The sequence below is a fragment of the Bombus huntii genome, chromosome 11, assembly GCF_024542735.1.
Source record: "Bombus huntii isolate Logan2020A chromosome 11, iyBomHunt1.1, whole genome shotgun sequence".
In the NCBI taxonomy this organism is placed as follows: Eukaryota; Metazoa; Arthropoda; class Insecta; order Hymenoptera; family Apidae; genus Bombus; species Bombus huntii.
The window spans coordinates 1,010,505-1,032,007 of NC_066248.1; the positions used below are offsets into that span (position 1 = coordinate 1,010,505).

The following is a 21,503-nucleotide window of genomic DNA, read 5'->3' on the forward strand; positions in this document are numbered from 1 at the left end:
ACGTATCAGCCAGAATTTTTGAACATCAGTATCAGAACCTTTTATCGAGGAATTTGTCGTTACCTAATAACCTCGTCGCCGCCAACTATGCTCTTGTTTTTATTAATTACGATAACCGTACGAGACTGTATTTAAACGAAAACTCGTACGAGATTTTAAAAACTAGAAGACATCGAAAATGAATTTAACGCGCATGATACGTTGGTATCTCGCGGCCGATAATCTGAACCAACGCCGAACGAAATATATCTTCGGCACCAAATCATTCCGCAATTCAAACACGCTGCGGAGCTCGATGTTTTCCTTGCTGCAACCTTGGCGACCGGTTGACAACGCATGGCCATCGTGCAAGCGGCATTTTCACGTGCACAGATTACACGAACACGTGCGTCTTCTTTCGCGAAAACATTTTCTTCTGCTCTCGATCGTCCGAACATTACGATGCGTATGCCGCGTTCGAGAGTCACAAGGTAATCGCGCTAGTATTTCAATCGTCCAAAAATACTTGGCATCCTTTGCAAGGTTATTAGTAGCGTAATTCAAACAGCGCACGAAATAGTTTGAAGAAAACTCGACACGAGTGAACCGTTCTTTCTTTAGCTGGCCAGTACATACAAATCTAACGTCAATAAGTTTCTATCACGCTCGTTTCAATGGTAATGAAAAAAAATTCTCGTTGACAAGCGCGTAATCGGTCTGTTTATCCAGAGGACGAGCGTACCACGAGTGTTAACACGAGGGTTAGGCGACGCGGCCTAAGCGCATCGCGTTGGTACTCTAATCAAATAAAGGGATACACGCGACGAATGCGTCGAACGCATTCACAGGGTGTTCTAAAATAGACGATACACCAGAATATGAAATTACCTTGTTGTAAAAGTATCAAGATCGTTCGAAGCGTGGCTTGTGGAAAAATCGAATTTAAAAAATTGTCTATTACAGAACTCCGTTTAAAAGCGTTGCACTGAAGTAAGTATTTTGAAATGAAGTACATTCGTATGATACTGATATAAAAAAACAAATGGTAATTTTTTATAACGAAGATAGCGCAGTCTAGCAATATGTATATTTTACGTATTAACGATTTAATTAAAAGATTCGTGTAATTCAAGATCGATTACGTTCGCCAAATAGGAAAATTTTATTCGAGGCAGATGTTGCGAGATTTCTAAGCGAGAGTGTACGTGCACTAGTAACCCTCGATGGCATGCGATCAACGTTATCGATCAAGTGTGTAAGGCGGCTATTTAAAACTTGATTTTCACGAGAACGGTGCTTCAAACTTTGTGTTATTCGATTTATCTTTGCGCGCACAATAATTGCGTCAAAGAACAGGTCTCGAAGAAGGGAACTTTATTCTTTATTTTTTACTTATCTTACCATGCTGCCCTGATGCGCTACTTGTCCTAGGACACCATGTACGTACAAACCTAAACCGAGACGTTGTCTAGTCTGGCGGTTTGGTCGCATTTTATGCAGGAAACGTTTTCCTTGTCGCCTCTCGCTCGGCCAGATGTCATTACACTCGTGGCCTAATGTGGATTCCATGGCGTTTAACCCGCTCGTGCGGATTCAATGGGATTAGCTCACTCCGCGGATTACTATTTTTGGAGCGTAAAAGTGCCGACTCGACTCGACTCGACTCGACGCGATGCAACGCGACGCGAGGGAAGACACTGTGTAAATTGGAAGAAACGCAGGCTCCTTTGCGGAATGTTGCATGTCAATCGGGGATCATGAAAACTTGTCACAAGGGGACGGATGACAAAACAGTCTCACTGGACAGTGGACAAGTGGGCTTTACGAGCTTACTCGCGAGACAGAATGAATCCTTAAGGTTTTTTGTGCGTTGGCTGGTTGAAAATAGAAACGACGTGGTTGTGTCGGATAAACAGTCACGAGGAAGGAATGGTAGTATGCGTCGTACTCGGAATTACGTAAGAGAGGGTTGGCATTATATTATACAAGCGAATATTCCGTGTTTTTTCGCCGCGATTTTTCTCTAATTGTCACTAACGATGTGATACGAGGGCAAATTGACGACGAAATTAGGATGGGCATTCTGTTCTTAGAATACGAGTAACGCGAATGGTGGCAAATTTAGATAAAGGAGCAACTCTATGGCAAACTAGATTTAGAAAAACCAATGTCATAAATACTGTTTCGTATTTTTACGCTTGCTGATATTGCCACAAAGATAAACTAATGGCGAACAGAATTGCTAAATACTTTTTTATAACGAAAGAGTCGATAAGGAAGCGCGTTACATACGTTTTCAAAGTCGTAGATTATATCCTTTCGTTCTTTTCGTTCGTTCATTCGTAACATACGTATTTATACAATTGTACGTCGAGTATTAATTAATAATGATTTCACTTATCTCGGTTCTATTATTACGTAGTACGTAATAGTTTGATATTCGTTTAATAACCAATAAATGAAATTTCACTTCCTTTACATAACTTTAATCGTTACGTAACGTAATCTTAATCGATCCCTTTTCTTGCCTCTTATTACATTGCTTCTTGTATGCAATTGATATTCGTTCAATGACCAATAAACGAAATTTCACTTCTTTTATGTAACTTTAATCGTTACGTAATATAATTTTGACTATCTCTTTCTCTTGCTTCTTATCGTAGATAATTACTTTTCTTATGTCACGAAATTGCTTTCGCGTGACTATTTCATTTTCACGATTTCCTTTCATGAGTTTCTCATTCTCGTATTTTGCAGTACTTTGGCTATTTTCGTTAAAATTCAACATTTTTTTATTCTTCAAGATACGTCGAAGTATTTGAAATTCCTCGTTTTCCACCTTTTAGGCGAAGTTATGTTATTTATGCAAAATATCGAGTAAATCGTTTTAAGCGAGCCGAGAGAAACTGCACGATAAAACGATAAAACTTCGATTCCCATAATATTATCCTCGATTAAGCGATTTAATTTTATAAGCGTCTGTGTAAAAATAATTTTATAAAAATTGGATTTGTCCATCTCGCGTTATAATATTTCAGGAAATTGTGAGATATAACGAACGCTCCGGTGTCAGGAAAGTAGCTTCCAGTATATTCTATAACGCAATTACGAGTCAAATGGCAGTTTGCGAAGCACGAAGGCGATAAGAGACTGTTCCTCGGCAAATGTCGTTTTTACGGAACGTGTACCGTACAATGTTGTTCATGGCGCGTGAATCGAGAATTAACGTGTCAGTTAATCGCCGAAATACGCAGTAGCCGGCCATCGACGGCATCACGAGACGCGTTACTACAATTTTGCCGATATTTATGAACAGTACGCTGTTCGTTGGCACCGCGAAACCAACGCTTTAACGAAGCCGAATGGCCGATCTGCGTCATGCAAATGAACGCGGACTAACGTGTAGCGAGATAATGACTATAATAAACGTCGATTCAATCGTGATAAATCTCTGATTGAAGGAGTGGCAATTTGTCCGGAGAGGTTCTCGGCGCTTGAAAATATTCGCCGCGCGATCGATATCAATTCGGTTAGATTCTCGTTAATTTGTTAAATGTTTCGTGCATCCAAGGGAAAACCTTTAGAAATGTCTTTACCCGTGCCTGTTGTCGTGCATAGCGTGATACGTTATATAATTATTATAGGTTTCGCGAACGCGTAGGATAATATACGAAGGCGTCCCTACTAAGTAAGTAGGCGTAATTGACCGATAAATAATTTGGATTCGCGCAAACTAGTAAATGTGAGCAGACATTCCTGTTATTATTTCTTTTCGATAGCGTTTAATATTATCTAGGAACAAGATGGCCAGTGCATCGATCTGCTGCTTTGTTTCCTTAAAATTTCTTAAAATTTTCTTTCTTTAAATTTTATGTTAACGCAAACCTTTGACAAGGGTTTCTTTCAAGTTTCTACTTACCAAGAAAAATGATAATAACGAGCCTGTTAAATCAAGGAGAGAAAAAACGACAATTTTTATATAGGAAAAATAATAAAAATCATAGTAAAGACACAAAGTTCGTATAAAGGAATCTCTTAATCAAATTTTTCCCAAAAATAATGATTGCCTTTATCTCCAGTTCTAGTTATACCTTATCTACCACGAGTGTCCGTAGTTGTACGATTCTTGACTATCGCACGTTTTCAAAATTGTGGAAACGTCGTGCGAACGTTTTGGTTCAGCATCGCATAACGTTCGGCAATAATATTATTGTCGTTTAAACAAGGCATACGCAGGTAAGGACACGTTAAATCGATGTTCGCTAATTGCAGTAATCGATGAATGCGAGTACTTGTTCGTAATAAGTATTCATCAAACTGTCATAAATCGTTGATCTGACGTTGCCCCATGTTATCAAGGAATGCTGTTCGGACATTGGGAATAATTGCACCGGATCCGTAACTATGGTGAGCTTTTTGCGCCTATTTCCCTTTGCGAACGTTCGTTTAAAAGTGTAACATTGCCACTGGATTTTTCTTCGATCGAATACTTAAGTGCTGGCGCAAAGAAACGGCGGCAGATACGAGTCTACTTAACATATCATTTTTCTATTTTTTCATTGTTTCTGCCGCTTGTTCACCCCGCCGCGTCTCTTTCTCTATATTATAGAACGTTATTTATTGGAGAAACGGAACAACGGAAAATTGCAACTCGTCGGCAATCGGTAATACGTTCTCGATTAAACACAAATGATAGTTCAAATCATTTCCTTTTCGTCCTTTTTGTCTGGCTGGATAGCACGATAAAGTCCGTATTCTTCTCGGATACTCGTTGTTACGGGCCTTGAATTACCCGCGGTATATTACTTAAGTAGCATCGAGAGCGCGTATGCTATGATTTATGTTCGAAAACCATCTTGCTTTGATTCGCGAAAAATAAGAGAAAAGAATCGATTACGCGGCTCTCTGATATTACCGCAGCTAAGCTGCCGCTGATTGCCTTTTAAACAACCTCGAATGCTATGCTGCGCACTCTTTTCTAAACGGAAGCGGATTAATCCGGGAAGGCTAAAGCGCTGTTAATCTGCTTTTTCGCATTTTTCTACGCGTAAACTTTGTAGACAAAAGTAAGGCGCACGATACACTGGTTAAAGTTGCCGTAATTGTGTCGCGTGACGAACGATAATTACTTTTCTGACATAAGGAATAATTCAGCGATGTGCTGCAACGCCCTATGTTATTGAATATATCGATTCAAATATACGTACGTACTTATGTAACTGTATATCTATGTACACTATGCTATATTACGAATGACATTATCACCAGTTGTACTATAGTACGAATACGTTTGTCTCTCGTTATATAAAAGCAGAAAGAGAAAGAAATTTCTTAAAACGGGAAAGTTATTCGCAAACTATAGGTTAAAGCGTTCTAGAATCTTTTAATGAGATCTAATTTGAGGTCTCCGATAAAAAGAAGAAAAAGTAACGGCAACAGGCTGTCGAAACTTAATTTAGGTCTCGACAATGTACGCGGTTAAGTCATGCGTAGAGACGTAACTCGACGGGATGATCGTCGATGAGCATGCGTATTCGCCTTTAATATTCTTCGATCGAGCCGCGATAAATTCTCGATCGGAGTAGGCCGCACGCGATCGGTACGAGCTCGCTGCGCCGGTGCTCAATCAGAGTGAGTTGAGACTAATTTAGAAACTGCGATGTATAACGATCGTGCCCGAAGGCGTCGCAAATTCGGCGCGGAGCGGCCCCGGCCCGCGCACCTACGACTCACGAGTGTATCTCCAAATGCATCTACCTTACCTGCGCCGCGCCGGCTCGCCCGCCAATTTAACTCTGCATCAATTTGTCATTTAACTTATTGACCGCCGCGCCAGTTCGCCTCCTCCATCCTCCATCCTCCCTTTTCCCTCCTGCCTCCTCCAGTGCTGCATCTAAGATCGGTATTTAAATGGATAAACAGCAGTATTTCGTCTGTAACGATCTACATCGCCGTATATTATACCGCAATATTATAACATACGGTGACGTGAAGGAGTTTTCGGGGCGGGTAGAACTTTCGTAGCGGTTATTTTGCTCGAGAGGATAGCTGAAATAGATTTTGTACGATAGGATGGCATTAAAGGGTGGAACCGATAGAAGATACTAGGGCGATTAGCAAATAGTAACTTTATTGATTTGCTGGATGATATATGCGTTCGAATCGAAGTATTTTTAAGAATACTTGCTAACACATCGATGCAGACGAAACAACGAATCGAAATTTAAAGAAAGAAACAGAAAAAAATACAATTTGCAGTATCGTAATACGCGTAATATCGTTGTTGTTATTTTCTGCACGACACTGAGGCATCGATGCGAACGTATAATTATGTAATTAAACAACGATGGAGACAGGTAAACGAACGATAAAAACTGGCAGAATTTCTCAACGCTACGCAATAAATATCGTAGCGATATGAGAGGCATGGATTGAAAACGAGGCTTATCGTGGATTATACTTAATGTCACGAAAATATAATGTTTTTACGAAATTATACCAAATTGATCGCCATGTTAATCATTATCGATCAATAACGATCGAAAGAATTGATCGTGATACGATTAGTCGTCTCGACTTAAATCACTGCGATTAAACACCGAACATTGTCCATCTAGACAGATAAAATATTACAATTTCAGGTTTGTCTACTAAATGCTAAATGACATGGCTTTATGAATGGTATACTGTTAAGTTAGATAACAGTATGACATTTGCATTGAAAATATAAAGAATTTATAACAGCGATTATGGTATTATTAAAATTATGTGTATAAACACAGCGAACAGAAATTAATGCCGACGTCCACGATTCCCAGTCAATACACTGTTCTATTAAACGAATTAACGCGACCGCTATAAATCAAGATATACGTCTGTAAAGCACTATTCGCCATCGTGGTATAATAAATTATATTAATTCATACCGATTCACCAAGTTGATAGCGTTCATAGTTCAGCCGTATAATGCGTTCTTCGAATTGAGATTTATATTCGGATTCTGTGTGCTAGATACGAATAACCGGTACTACTGAAAAATTTGCATAATTACATAGAATCTAATCATTTACATAGAAAAATTCCGATAGCTTTATATTATTCCGTTCGTTCATATAATGCTTTATTAAGGAAGTTATAAGGGTAAATAGTTAGAAGTATATTCTTCGCGTCGATACGTATATCATCGCTGAATCATAAATATCGAATAGCGATAGAAATTATAGAAATTATAGTATTATATCTTCGTGGTAAATTTTAATTAATTATACCTTTAAAGTAAAACTTCTATAACCCCGATATTAGTAGAGTATCTTCATCATTAGGCTAGAAATTTGTATACGTTTATGAGAAATTTGAGGATACAAAAATTCCCAGAATACGTCTACCACTCGTCGTAATATTCAGTAGGTGGATCGAATCTTTGATCAAGTTCTGTCTCTTTGATTATCTACGATCGTCCAAAAGATCGTAGTCTACTCGTTGATGATATCTATTGGTAACGTTAGGATTTTTTCTTAGAATCGTACTTTCTCGATCGCTCGAACGTCGTCGGAATCGCTCGTCGATCGGAATGCGATTCGGATCGCTCGGATCAAACATCGAAGTCGAACGAAGATCGCTAGCATATTCGACTCAACGAGCGATAAATAACAAGCGATGAGAAGAGCAAGAACAAGAAAAAGAAAGGCAAGATAGCCCGTAACGAGGACGCAACACATCCAGCGAAACTGAGCCGATCGATTATGAGGTGTCCTTGTAGTTCACAATCAGTGGCGCTAGACCGGTACGGTGCGGCGATGCGGCACGTTAGGGGCGCGTTCTTTTAATGATGTATTAGCGCCGTGTTTTGACACGAAAGAAGCGGCAACTGGTCGAGGTCGCATTCTTCTCCTTCTTTTTCCTTTGTCCTTCCGTCCGGCTTTGAAACCACGCGCGGCCTCTTGTCTTCTGGCTCCCACCGTCGTGTCAGCCCATAGAAACATTTCAGTGAACCACTTAACGCCCTGAAACCCTTAACCTTCGATTAATCAATCTCGACGAAGACCGTTCAGCTGAGATTTTCTGGCTGTTTAAGCGGCCACCAGTTCTTCATCCTGGCATGAATCTTAATTTCAGTGAGTTCGACGTGGCAACTTTGAAGAATTACTTCATTACGCGCGTCATTAACCGCGATTGTGATATCTCGAGCTCGCGATGAAATTTTGAATTTTCCTTCACCCATATATTATACGTAATACGTCATTTTAAAGATATTTTGCATCTACAGAAAGCATACGTTCTTAGGGAATTTTCAATTTTAGTCAAAAGTTTATTGTACGCGTTAAAGCGTTTAATTCTTTCGACGCTCCTTTACCGTTTATCTTACTTGAACGATACAACAAGGTACAGGGCATTGATAACGATAAGCGAAAGCTCTATCCGGATTACTTTGCATGGATTAATTTGCTTGGATTTAACTTAGGGTAAATGAGATAGAAATCGAAGATATTTTTATATTTTCACTTTATCAAGGATTTCAAGACCCGATTTATTTAGAAAAGGGAGTCTATTTCAAGATACACAGTAAAGTATAACTTTAGCTATCTACGGTTCTTGAATATCAAAGTAACTGTAAGTAATACGTATTTTAGCAGGCACGAATAATAGATAATTACTTGAAAACGATAATCTACGCTAAATTAAATAGTATTAGTTACCATGAAACATTCGGGGAATTATAATATAGAAAGTAGATCGATGAATTTCCTTCGCGACCAGCCCAATTATGTATTTTTTTTTTAAATCAAGATAACAAACGACCAATCTTTTAAAACAAGCAACTCTTTATTTCGCAAGTAGCAATAACTCTGCTGAAAGCTGTAAGTGTAACATCGTTGCCCATCGCATCGGGTCGGTAGATTTCCAGCTTAGCTCGTAAAGTAGATCCAAATTCCGTGGCTTCATTAGACACGAGCTGCACAGGTACGTGTAGACTTACGATCCCCGATCCGAGAAATCGGCGTACACGTTTCTTATCTTTGAGCAGCATCGATAGTTCGATGCTGAAAATCAGACCGTGTGTATCTTGTAAAGGTAAAGGAAGGCGTCCTACGGTTTTCAGGCCCGGTCCCCAAAATACCCCGTGATAGAGTTTACGGGTTTCTCGAAGCACACCTAGAGAGCTTGGCAGGGACAATAAACACACAGGGGCATTTACAATGAAAGAGGTCGGATGTGAGGATTTTATTTTCTCCTTTTTCCCTCTCGTCCCTCTCCTCCTCTTCTCGTCTTTTCCTGAAGCCTAAAACTAATACGCCCTCACAGGGATGGGCTTGCCCTCGAACTCGCTATCTTCGCGCGCATTAATCATGCTGAAAGGGTTGCCACGAGAATTGTCCTCCCTCCACGAGGTATTGCCGCGTCCTGCTCGGTTCCAAAACTACGGCTAGCCGGGAACTTGAAACTTCGTTCGTGAATTCTTCCTGCTTTTTCTCGTCACGTCTTTACCGCCAACTGTGTACCGAGCAAGTTGCAATAACGTTTTTGTCTGCCGGGTATGCCAGGCCGGGCGTTTTACAATTAGAAAGCACCGTGAAAGAATTTAAAAAGAAATAGTAAAAGAGAAACGCAGGTAAAGCTCGTAGATCGTAACTTTCCTACGTATATTCAACCTCGTGAAAGTATTCGAACATTCGTAGACATCGCCTGCGAATTTTTTACCTGTATTACACAAAATATTTTGAAATTTCGTTAAAATTTTTACGAATTTCCACCGCTACGATTATATTGGTAATATTTGGAACAAATACATACGTAGAAATTACAAGATATTCGGTACATGAGTATTTCGCAGAGACCACAAAATTATTTAAACGGTCGATTATCGATTGTATTAATTAGATCGTTGAAAATTTATAAAAAACCAAATATTTAACTACAAATATAACAGAAGATTGTTTAAACGAATATCGATACTGGTTGAAACAGCAATCGAGAGACCAGGTGAATATAGAATATACGACTATTAAAAATCGACTCGCTTATTATTGCAATATTAAAAATATCAATTCTTTACAGCTTAAGATTTCCAATTAGATAGTAAGGTTTTAGATTAGATGTAACTTCTCGCAAAAAGTTCGTGCTAAAGTTTACGAATGAGGATGTAGATCGATGGAAGACTTGAAATTATGTTAATTTCATCGATGTCGTGAAAATTCATTATTTTACTAATTGGAGCCTATTGTTGAGATCTCCAGATACTTTGTCAATCGTGGATAGTCGTTAAGTGAACTCGTCAGAGAAATTGCTTTTGCTTGTCTTGTTCTTCGTTCCAACCGATCAAGAGAATGGGCTTGTTCCTGAACGCGCTATCTTTGCATACATTAATCACGAGAAAAGGGTTGGCAAGGGAATTGTTCTCTCGCCTGGATCGCGTCAGTCGGCTCTTTTGCTCGCCACCATTTTTTCCTACTCCGAAACTCTATACCCGTCTCAGAATTCCAAATTGAACTGCATTAGAAGTGTTCCGCGTGACGTTTCTAGATTTCCAGATAATGAGATTCCAGAATTCGTAAGATCTTATCTATCTCCGTTTTATCTGAAACATCTGCTCCGAAATAGTTTCTTTTCAAATTGGAAAATAATATCGACTATATATCGATCAATTTTTTTTTATAAAATAATTATCGGAGATGATTATTTCGTCTGGATTTAAAAATGGACATCGAGCAAGCTAAAAAAATTTTAAATAATACATAATTCGGTCAAGACATATTTTCTTATACTTTGATCTTTTCTTAGTGTTCGGGCAATTGATTCAGTTTGAAATCCTTCGCAGAAAAATGATTTTACTTGATCTAGCCATAACCGATGAGTTCCATAAAACTTCGAATTACGATTTCTTTCTAGCAAATCTAATCGACGAATTCTACTCTGTCAAGAGTTACCTATATCAATCGATTACTTATATTAACTTATATTAGAATGGTAAAAAGATCTCTGAGAAATTTAAAGATACAAGAATGTGTAAAACGAACAAAGGAAAATTTCCATGAGATTTACAGGGTAAAACATATCTCTACTTTTTGCTAGGTTCCATTCCTTCGTCCGTACATACTTGTAAGAAAATTCATTTGCATAGACATCTGCACTTTAATTATAATCCTACTTCAGTAATGGGATAAGAAGGCTCGATTCGCAAATGCAAACGCGTTCGCTTTGCAATTATGAATTCAGAATCATAATTTTTACCAGGCTTATCACGATTTAATCTGATCGGCCGGGTAGACGTTAGCAATTCAGATGGACGAACGTTTCCTGTTTGCATTGTTTGACCGTTTACGACGTACGGGAAAAGTTGTGATCTCTGAACAACGTGCTATAAAGGTGTTTCATTGTGCGTCCTACGTGTTTTACGTCGCGATGCTGTTTACACGATCATCCGTGGACAACGTTATTGAATAGAGGCGAGGCATCGTAAAAGGTAGGTTGTCGCGCGCCGCGCCGGTTTCTTTTAGTGAAACCCTCGAAAGAGGGTGGCCTCGTGGTCCACAAAAGGGTTCGTGTCTCCGAGAACCTCGAGGCCCCACCACGATCCGAAAACGCCACACAGGTCGTGACTCGAAATCAGATATTGTTCAGACCTCGACTTCCTTTATGGCATATGATGGATGAAACTAATCGGTCAACCAGGTGACTATATACACCCTGCAGTTGCACTTGACTTACCATGACCACGGGTGGTTCGGTTTCCCGTGTGCTTTCGGGATCCGACCGCTTTCCCGGCATCGAATGGACGAAATATGATGCTCGTTCGCGTTTCATCTGGAATGTTTCCCTCTGAAAGGAGTGAATTTAATTGGTTTTAATCTATGGTATTTTTGAGGGTGGAAAGCGGCCGGATATGGGAATCGAGGTTCGTTTGATTTGTGTAACTTTCTTTCTTTTTAATCTCTCTGATAATTAACGGATACTATTTAATAAGTACGAGACATTAATTTCATAATTACGGGACAGTTTGGATAGATATTTATGTATTATACGCATCTAGGTATTTTTAGATATCTCTTCGTTTAATTTAAGATAACCGCGAGATATTCTCTGATAATAATTACCGAACGTCTTCTAAAAAGTAACATCGGTGCGATGAAACGATATCGCGCAACAAAAATACTTGGTTAGAAAATTAGGTAAAAGGTTTGTTAAAATTGCCTGGATAAACGTACTAACTTAATACCATAATTTCGGGAATAATTCGATTTGATAATTTCGCAAACAATACCGCTAATTAACTTTCGTAAAAAAATAAATACTAAAAAAAGACTAACGCTATACCTTACGAGAAACTCGTTACAATTCGCAAAAACGAATCGTTATAAATCTGTAAAATTTGTATACAGAACCACAGATTGAGCGCTTCAAGACTCCAGTAGGTTGTATCAAAGAAAATTATCGTACGATTATCACGTTGAAATCGTGTTATTCATATCGGAAGAACGCTTTCGTGACGATAATATTAATATTATTATTAAAAGTTCTAGGAACGTCTAACTGTTCTATCGGATGAAATCTGGAAAAGGAAAGAAAAATACACGTATCGGATATTCGAAAAAAATTTCGATATTCGAGGAATCCGTGGCTGGAGCGTTTGGTATTCGAACGGTGTTTCCTAAGCTTTGGGACCCTGTATCGCGCTAGGTAATCGTAGCATACTGAATTGCCGGCTTATAATGACCATAATTAAAGCACAATAACCGTGAAATCATGTAAAGCGATCGATGCGTGTTGTGAACTGTTAATGGCTTTATTGGGAAATTGGAAGTAAGCGCGTGAAAGAGAATTCCGAGGGAGGTAAATTACACAGGCAAGTCGCCGATAATTATATAACTTTCATAAACGAGTCGCAATGTATCTAGTGTGGCCCAAGTATTGAATAAGGATTCCTTCGAAGCTACAAACGCCTCGTCGTTTCTCGCCACATCGATTTTCTCTCGAGGCAACGATTACACGAACGTTTCGAATACGAGCCTTCTCCTTTCTCTTTTCTTTTTGCTGCACACGCATATTCTAATATTATTATCTCTCGTTATCTCAATTTCGAGCGTATTTGTTTGCATTCGACCGCTCCCAGGTTGCAACTGATCGGTGCAACGCTCTTTGCGAAGTACGTTTGTTAGGTTTTAAGGGAATCCATGTTATACTTGTACGCATTAATGATGTTCAGCCTTATTATGTTATACACGTTTTGCCGCGATGTTTCAATTTCTCTTTAACGTTTCTGCCGTCTTACGCGGCTATCAATGTTACGAAGATACCACTATATTTTATATTATAGTAGATACTTTGTGCCAGAATATTACGTAGAATGTCTACAGACGCGATAAAGAAGTTAGATTAAGCCTAGTATTGCGTCAGATATTATGTGTAATAGATTACGTGTTTCTTCGTAAACGAATAATTTCTAATAAAACTGTGACAGCTTTCGTTACATAATTTTCTACGTATGCCATTTTCGTTTATTATCAAAGTTGTTTATGATATAAGAATATCAAGATGAAAATATCGTATCAGTGGCATAGACGGTAATTTGGATAATTGTAACTTTGTATATTGTTAAGCTTGTTAAATTGATAAGCTATGGTACCAAAATAGAAAATAGAATAGAGAGAAGTAAGTTGCTCCGTAATTATATGTATATGTAACAAGAAAACTGTATTAATTATAGCCCTGTATGCATTATTCCCATATATCTGATAGATGGTACCATATTTAGAGAAAAAACTGTGCATAATTGCATAGTAAGGAAATACTAGTATGGAAATTAATTGTAGCCGTTGTACACTCTATTCTCGCTAATTTGATAAGATGCATTTTGTATGGCAAAGTAGTGCCGTAATTACACGAAACGGAAACTTTATTAATTACAAGCCTATATTGCCTAATCTCTCAAAGTTATAATAATAGGCTACAGAAAGAATAACGTGTTTAATCATACAGAACTGGCTTAATTGTAGCCTCTAATCTCGCTGATCTGACAGGATACGGCTCGTATGGTAAAGAGGAGATCACGCGTTGTGTCATCAAACGATTACCTTATTATTATTTGTGGCCTTTGCATACTATAAATAAAATACAACGCGAGGCTAGGATCTTGTTAATCGCATTTTCGCGCAGTTCGATTTTTCTCGTGGAAGAAAACACGTTAATGACAACTCTTTGATAACTCGATCTCGCTAATCTGACAGGAAACAACTTTTATAGCAAACGATTTCATACAATTATCTGGAAGAAGAAGGTTGTTAACCACCTCTGCTGCACTATAATTCTTCTAATCAGCAAACTTACTCTTCCTATTAATTATACGCGTCTCTTTAATAGTACAATCTCGCGAATTTGATACATTCTAACAGCATACGGAAATGTTCTTGCAAAAATAACAATAAAACCACCGTCTTTGTACAACCTAATCTTGTTTATCCGACAGGATGTATCTTGAATATTAAAAATAACATCCTCTGTAATCCCATACATAGAAAGAGGACTATCCACGTCTTTACACCCGTCTCATACGTTTACCCTCGTCGATTTAGCGAAAGCGTACACCCTACGAATGGAAGGAGACGATAGCTACGCGACTAGCAGGGAAAAGGCGAGCCTATTAATCGCATCTTTCGCGTAGCCTAATCTCGCTGGTCTGATAGGGTGCATTCCTTGAAGTAACAAAGAGAAGATCGCGCATAACGACGCAGGAAAAAAAAAAAAAAAAAAAAGAAAAGACCGGGACGCCTCGTTAATTGCAACTTTTGCATAGGCTAGTCCCTCGAATCTGATAGGATAGGATACACTGTGTATAGTATAATAAAGAGGGGTCGTACGTAGGCATATAAAAAGGGAACGTCCGAAATACGCGAAGAGCAGCCCACGGGCTGAAATTATGCTTCGATTATTCGTGTCTGCCAGTGGATGAAGGAGAAGGAGCGCAGGTGGGAGGCATAGCCCGGCTAAGCAGCTTCGCACAAGTCACCCACCCTCTTTGCACGTGATCCATGCCGCTCTTCTCTCGCTCTTAGCTTTCTCTTATTTTACCTTCCTTCTTTTTTACCTCCTCTGTTCTTTTGTTCGTTTTTCTCGTACCTTTATCCTTATTCTCTGGCGGTCCTCTCTCCTGTAAGCCGCACGACGACGGCGCGGCGTCGTGTCTTCGGTCGAAAATCAGGGATGCGATAAGCAAACACTCTCCAACACCGCTCTATTATTAAACTATAAAATTTGACGGTCCCAATGGCGCAGAACCGTTCGATCGGTCGCGGTTCGAGTTTCGACGATCGATCGACACGATCCATCGCGTTCAACGCTTGATTGAGACGTTTTGCAGCGTTCGACGAACGAAGAATATTCGATAGATCTCCGTGGATGAAGTTGTAACGATCCAGGCGAAGCTAAATCCTGGGGGCAGCGATTTGAATTAGAACATGCCTCGAGATAGGAAGACCGGTTTAATGGCTGCGTTTAATAATTATTTCGTGTAAATATATTTAGGCTAACTACGTCGTATTTATACAAGTGTATATAAATTTTCACATATTGCGGATACATGTTTGTAGATATATTTCTTTGATTAGAGTTTAGAAAATTCTAATGTTCCAGATATCGTAATTTATAGGATGATTGAACTTTCTCTGTGTTTCTAAACGATAACAAAATAAGGGAAACTTATTTCCTGTAAGTAAAACGTACGGTGTATTCAAAATAATCGTATCGTTGGATCTTTGTTAAAAATACTCGTAATATTTAACAAGATTTCGTTATAAGAAGGTTGAGAACACGTTCGCAGCCCGATTCCAAGCAGCACAGAGTTAATGCGAGGTCCGAAGCTAACGACGCATAAAAATTAAAAATTGCGCGCGATTAAGTATAACAAATGCCACGCCATTGGTCTGTCTGTTCTTCGTAGCTCATTCTTTTGCCGGCGTAGCCTGGTCACGCCCTTGTTCAAACGTCGCGTTGGTGCCCCTAAGATGATTATAACATCATCCTGCCGAAAATCTACGTTATATACGTTGCACCACACAGACCAGTGATCCACTTCGATTCAATGACCACGAAACCTATAAAACGATTACCTATCGAACCTGCCTGAGATATCGATCTAAAGCAAAGAATCGACTCTTGCTCTTCAACGTTTTTTTAATTTTAAATTCGACTAGGATAAATACCGGTAGCATCGTGTGTGTCGTACACGTGTAAAACATTTTGAAACTTCATCGGCTCCGTAACCAGGCACTGCTGTATCGATATTTGAAACGAACTTAAAAATGTACAGGGTGATAAGAAATTATATGTCACGATTCTACATTGCTAGATTTTACGTTCTCGGTTCGATGGGAAACTTCAGCTTGGATTTCGAGGTAACGTGTTTTTCTTTGCATCGTGTTCCTTCCATCGATCACGACGATCGGAATCGTGAAAAGAAGCACGAGTCGTAACTCGATCGTTCTTCTGAGAAATCATGTCAAAGTTCAATCGGTTTCTACGTTGACGTTATTTAGAATACGTTTAGAATTTGTTTACGATATTATTCGCAATATGTTCACATATCGCAGTCGGACAGAAGGTACATAGCACGATAGTAACCATGAAACGGGAAATTGTTTCTCAGCACGTGAAATGACTTGCTCCAAATAGAAGGAAACATCTAACTTCGCAATTTTACATTATTACAAAACTAGTTAGGGTCAAAGTTGGCGCCGTATAATATCGCATAAAAGCATAATATAATCGTATACCTTTGTTGCGAGTATACAATAGACAAGAAGGACAGAAACAAATTTCATGTTTTTCTACTTACACGATCCCTCGAAAGCGTTATTGGCCGATCGTGAAGGAAGCAGATTCGAATGTTAAATATTTCCTCAATGGTAATCTACCTGGCTTGATACCGTAATAAAAGATCTCGTAAAGTATATGACGTTCGTCGTAAGTGCAGAGACGGGACTGCGATAGAACGGGACGCAAGTAAACTCTGGCAAACATTGCGTGTATATAGAACGGAAAAACGGTTGTAGTCGGTTTAGAATTTTCATTGCTACCACTGGTAAATTACGATTTGCCAAGTTTATGGCCGAGAGACTATCATCGACTGGTTGGTTGGTTGGTAACACCGGGTCGATGTCGAGCTTTCGTTGAAAATCGGCATAGGACGCCAACAATAAATTTCAAAAGTAGAAAACTTGGCCTATTGTAAAAGAGGATCGTGGTAACTTTTATTTTACATCGACTAAATAAACAGATAACATTATCTGCCTTCTCCGTATGAAATTATCGCGTTGCCTATAATGACACTTGCCGATGCAATTGCCGAAAGGATCGATAAGTTTTTGCACGTAGAATCCTCTCGCCCCCCGTTAATCGATTAATTTATATATTTTTTATTTCTCGTATTGTATCACACAAAGGATAAATTTATAATTTACAAACAATATACGTAATTATTATAGTACTTCCTTTAATACAATATATTTTATCAGCAAATACCAAGAGCCCGGCTAGCTCAGTCGGTAGAGCATGAGACTCTTAATCTCAGGGTCGTGGGTTCGAGCCCCACGTTGGGCGATAAAATATTTTTTGCCTCTTAATTCTAATCGTCACTATTCTTTTTCTGCATATATATTTTTAATTAACAAAGATATGCCGGATATCGACTAAAGTATAGAAGATAATTCCGCCTATTAACGTGACGTAGACGTAAAGCGTTACAGTGTTTCCACATTTTTATTTTACATGCGATATTATATATTCAATCAGTGTTAACGAAAACATCACGTTGAAAATTCGAAAGAAACCTCGATATCGTTACATTTTTAAATCGCGTTAATTGCAAGTATCGTGTTTTAAAAAGAGACCATTCTGTTTGCTTTCTATACGAAACATCTAGTTTTTGTTCAAAAATAGCCTCATTTCTATTTCAGCTTATACTTTTCCGTTTAATCTAACGCAGGATACGTAGGCATTCTTGGAGCTACCGAAGCTAAAAATAAAGTTTAAAATGTGAGTGCACTCACGTAGAATTTATCTTATTGTAGCTCGACACAAATGTTATGACATGTCAGTCTGCGCAATTTGAAACTTGCTTTTCGTCAGGATCGAAACCCTGATTTAGATACATTTCGTTAAATTGCTATTGTTGAAAGAAACTAGTTAACGCTAGTGCGTGAAAATATCTACGAATTTCATAAACATACATCGAACGTTCGATCGAATTGTGAAAAGTGTTGCCGTTTATTTATATTTAAATATAAATTCGCCTTGGAAACGAAGTTAACGTTTTCGTTAAAAGTTTAAACGTAAGACCCTTAACTTATTTCACGAGGCGGTTGTATATATATACGTAGCTAATTAATGAATAAATAAACTGACAGACAAAAAAAAAAAAAAAAGATTTAAGAGACATTGAGAAAATGCGAAAGTTGTTTAGAAATTCGATGGTATCTGCTCTTGGGTGAGGAAAAATGGAGATTAGCTGCTATACGCGAGGTGGTTTGTGCATAAGTTCAATGAAAGGAAAAACGTTTATTCTATATGAAAGTAATTATAGGTAAATGCCCCTAGACTGACAGGTGTCATTAGTCGATGCGGTAATAAAATTAGCTCTGTTGAATTATTTATTACCGATAAAATCAATGTACATTTATTAGAACACGACGGTACATTTTCTCATACTCTAAAATCGTTTACGCGTATTTATAACGATATTAGGATTTTTAAGCTAATAGAAATATTAAAAGTTAAATTAAATTTTACATAACTCACGTGGAAGAAACAAAATATTATAAAATATTTAAAAATACATCTTTATATTTGGTCCTACGTTTGCTCTTTACGGCGTCCAGTTCATTCGCGTTTATCTATATCGAGCGAAGTCATATATCTGCTAGCTTTATCGGAACAGTACGATTTCAAGCAATTAGAATATCTTCCTTTCATCGGTTTAATTGAAAATTGACAAATTTATAAATAACGCAACGTTTCCGCTTGAACTCTCGACTTCAGCGATCGATGATAGATCTATTATCGTTTAAAATGCACTAAAAATTGCATTACTTCGTTAGCATTTCTACCTTTTATCTTCGTCTCTCGATTAAACTTTCTATCTTCTTTCGTTCTTAATTATCTTTCGCGTTCTTTCCTCGAAACGACGCGACACGACGACGGAATTTCAACATGTAAACCTACGTTTCCCAAAATTGACCAATTACGGTTAACGTTTCTGAGTTTACGCTTATTGTCCCTCACAATTTGATCCCCTTCCTCTTAAATAGATACCTAACCCAAATTGAGTCCTTCGACCGTTCATAAACTTTATTATACGTCAAAAACAAAAGAGAATCAACAAGAAACTCGAAACAATTTAACAATTTAACGAAATTAAGTACGGATGGAAGGTCTGGAGGGTCGATATTGCGCGAACCACGATGCACGATGAAAAAGAACGCATCGCCATGCAGTTCCTTTTATCCTCGTTCTTTCGCCGAAGATAACCTTATTCGACGTAATTGCTCCCTTCTATTTTGACACAAAACGATGCTTCTAACGAAGAACGGCTCGCTGTTAAGCCTGAATGAAGGCAGTTATGTGTCAAAAAATTGCGGAACTCTGTCTAGTTTGATATATTTGAGACAGTGTCAAAGATAAGATCGTGCCACTTGACCGATCGTCTAGGACCTAAGAGATCGTCAACGATCGAGAATCGACAGCCGATCATCTTCGATCTGTTTCTTTCGTATTATTTCATTCGCTTCGTCCGTTTCTTCTGCCACTCTTTGATCGCCCTGCGCGCATCGCATCGAAATAGGAAAAACTAGTTGTAAGGAAAGAAGCAGAAGCACTTGTTTATATGTTTCCAAGTTTCCTTGTTATTACATCCGGCGATGAGATGATATACTTGGCAACTTTTCGCTTAAGAATTAAATTAAGATTGTTTAACGATCAAACGTTGAAAATGTGTGGAGAGCACCCTTTTTTTTTTTTTTTTTTTTTTTTGAAGAATAAACGTTAAATTATTACCAGATACAACTGCAAGAATGCTTTATTATCAATGAGTGCTTTATTGCACACGTATGCACATATGTATCTCTTAGAACTTTATTATCTGTCATCAGATAGAAAAGTGAAATTCCCTACAATAGCGCGTAGGTTAACTATTCCAATGGCCATACGGAAAGCATTAACCATTTAAACGATCCATTACTCGTGCAGTATTACATCATAAATCTTGCAAGTAATAAATGTAATTCCAGTCACTTTCGATCAAAACATTTCCATCTGGTCGTAGCCTAAAATTAACGTTTTCAAGGAATGGCAAAGACCGATATAAGTCTTAATGGATTGTCGATCGATCGTACGTAATACAAATTCGTTTGACACATTCGGCACGAGTGTCTCGGACCTGGCTTCGAAAACATTTAACATTTTTTCACGATGATTCTCGCATGATAAAGTACGTATATACCGTTTGCGGTACGCGATCGCGAACACGATACGTCTGTCAAAGAGTTGATTCTCTTCGGAAATAACTTTCCGAGCGAGTGAAATTTTTGGAATTTCTGATAAATTTTACTTTATTTGGTATCGTATTATATTCGCGCTTATCGCGGTTGTTCCTTCTCCACGAGAATACGCCGCTCTGGCGGGTGTAGCCGCGAACGCGTGGGCTTCGAGCTGTTAGAAATGGGTGGAGAGAATTCGGCTGTAATTTATGAATCGAGGCTCGCGCTTATCTGCCTCCAAAGCAATAATTATGCGAATTGAAATTTCTTAATAATAGAGCAAGCTCAATGATTTCTTCCGCGACGTTCGGTTACATATTATTCGTTGATTTAATAATGTCGTTAAGACGGGTCTGGCCTCAGCGCACGTCGACTTATCTCGGAAGCCTAGACCAATATGTATTTACGCCCACTTATTGAAATTTACGTCGATTCATATTTATAGATCTGGTCCGGTTGAGCGGTCACCGGTGTAATTAAACATTCACAGTATTATAAATTGGCCGCGTTTAATCACTCGTAATGTGAGTTTAACATCTAATAGTGCGATCTCCGTGTTTGCATATACGTATGTACGTATTGTATATACATTTGGAACGTGGCTCTTCTGGTTGTGTTTTATAGTGCATTTCTCAGGAATCTACTGGTAAAGTGGTAGAATTTCATGATTCGCTGAACACGAACCGGGATCGCGGATAAAAATTAGTGTTAACGCGCGAGATGAATTATTACGTTATTAGTTCTCTACGTCCAGTTTTTGTTTATACGCGGGTTAATACTTTCTGCGGCAAATTCTCTTACAATTAGTTTCTTTCCTTTTTGTTCGCAGATACAACTTATATCATATTAAGTCGATCGGAAAATTCTGTCGCCAGATTTTCCACGTATATCTATAACTCTATCTCGTGGTTTCTACGAACCGCAGTTCGTTGAAATACACGCATTGAAACACACGTATTGAAATTGTTCGTTATCGAAAATGTTTTTACAGCAAATTATTCC

General features: G+C 38.5%; 1 protein-coding gene and 1 non-coding gene across 3 annotated transcripts in view; both read left to right on the plus strand.

Moving 5' to 3' along the window:
- Positions 1 to 21,503, plus strand: part of LOC126871051 (uncharacterized) — a 223,547-nt gene that overhangs the window by 43,681 nt on the left and 158,363 nt on the right. The window lies entirely within an intron of this gene.
- Positions 17,496 to 17,568, plus strand: Trnak-cuu (transfer RNA lysine (anticodon CUU)). Its single transcript has one exon. It is a non-coding gene; the product is annotated as a tRNA-Lys (tRNA).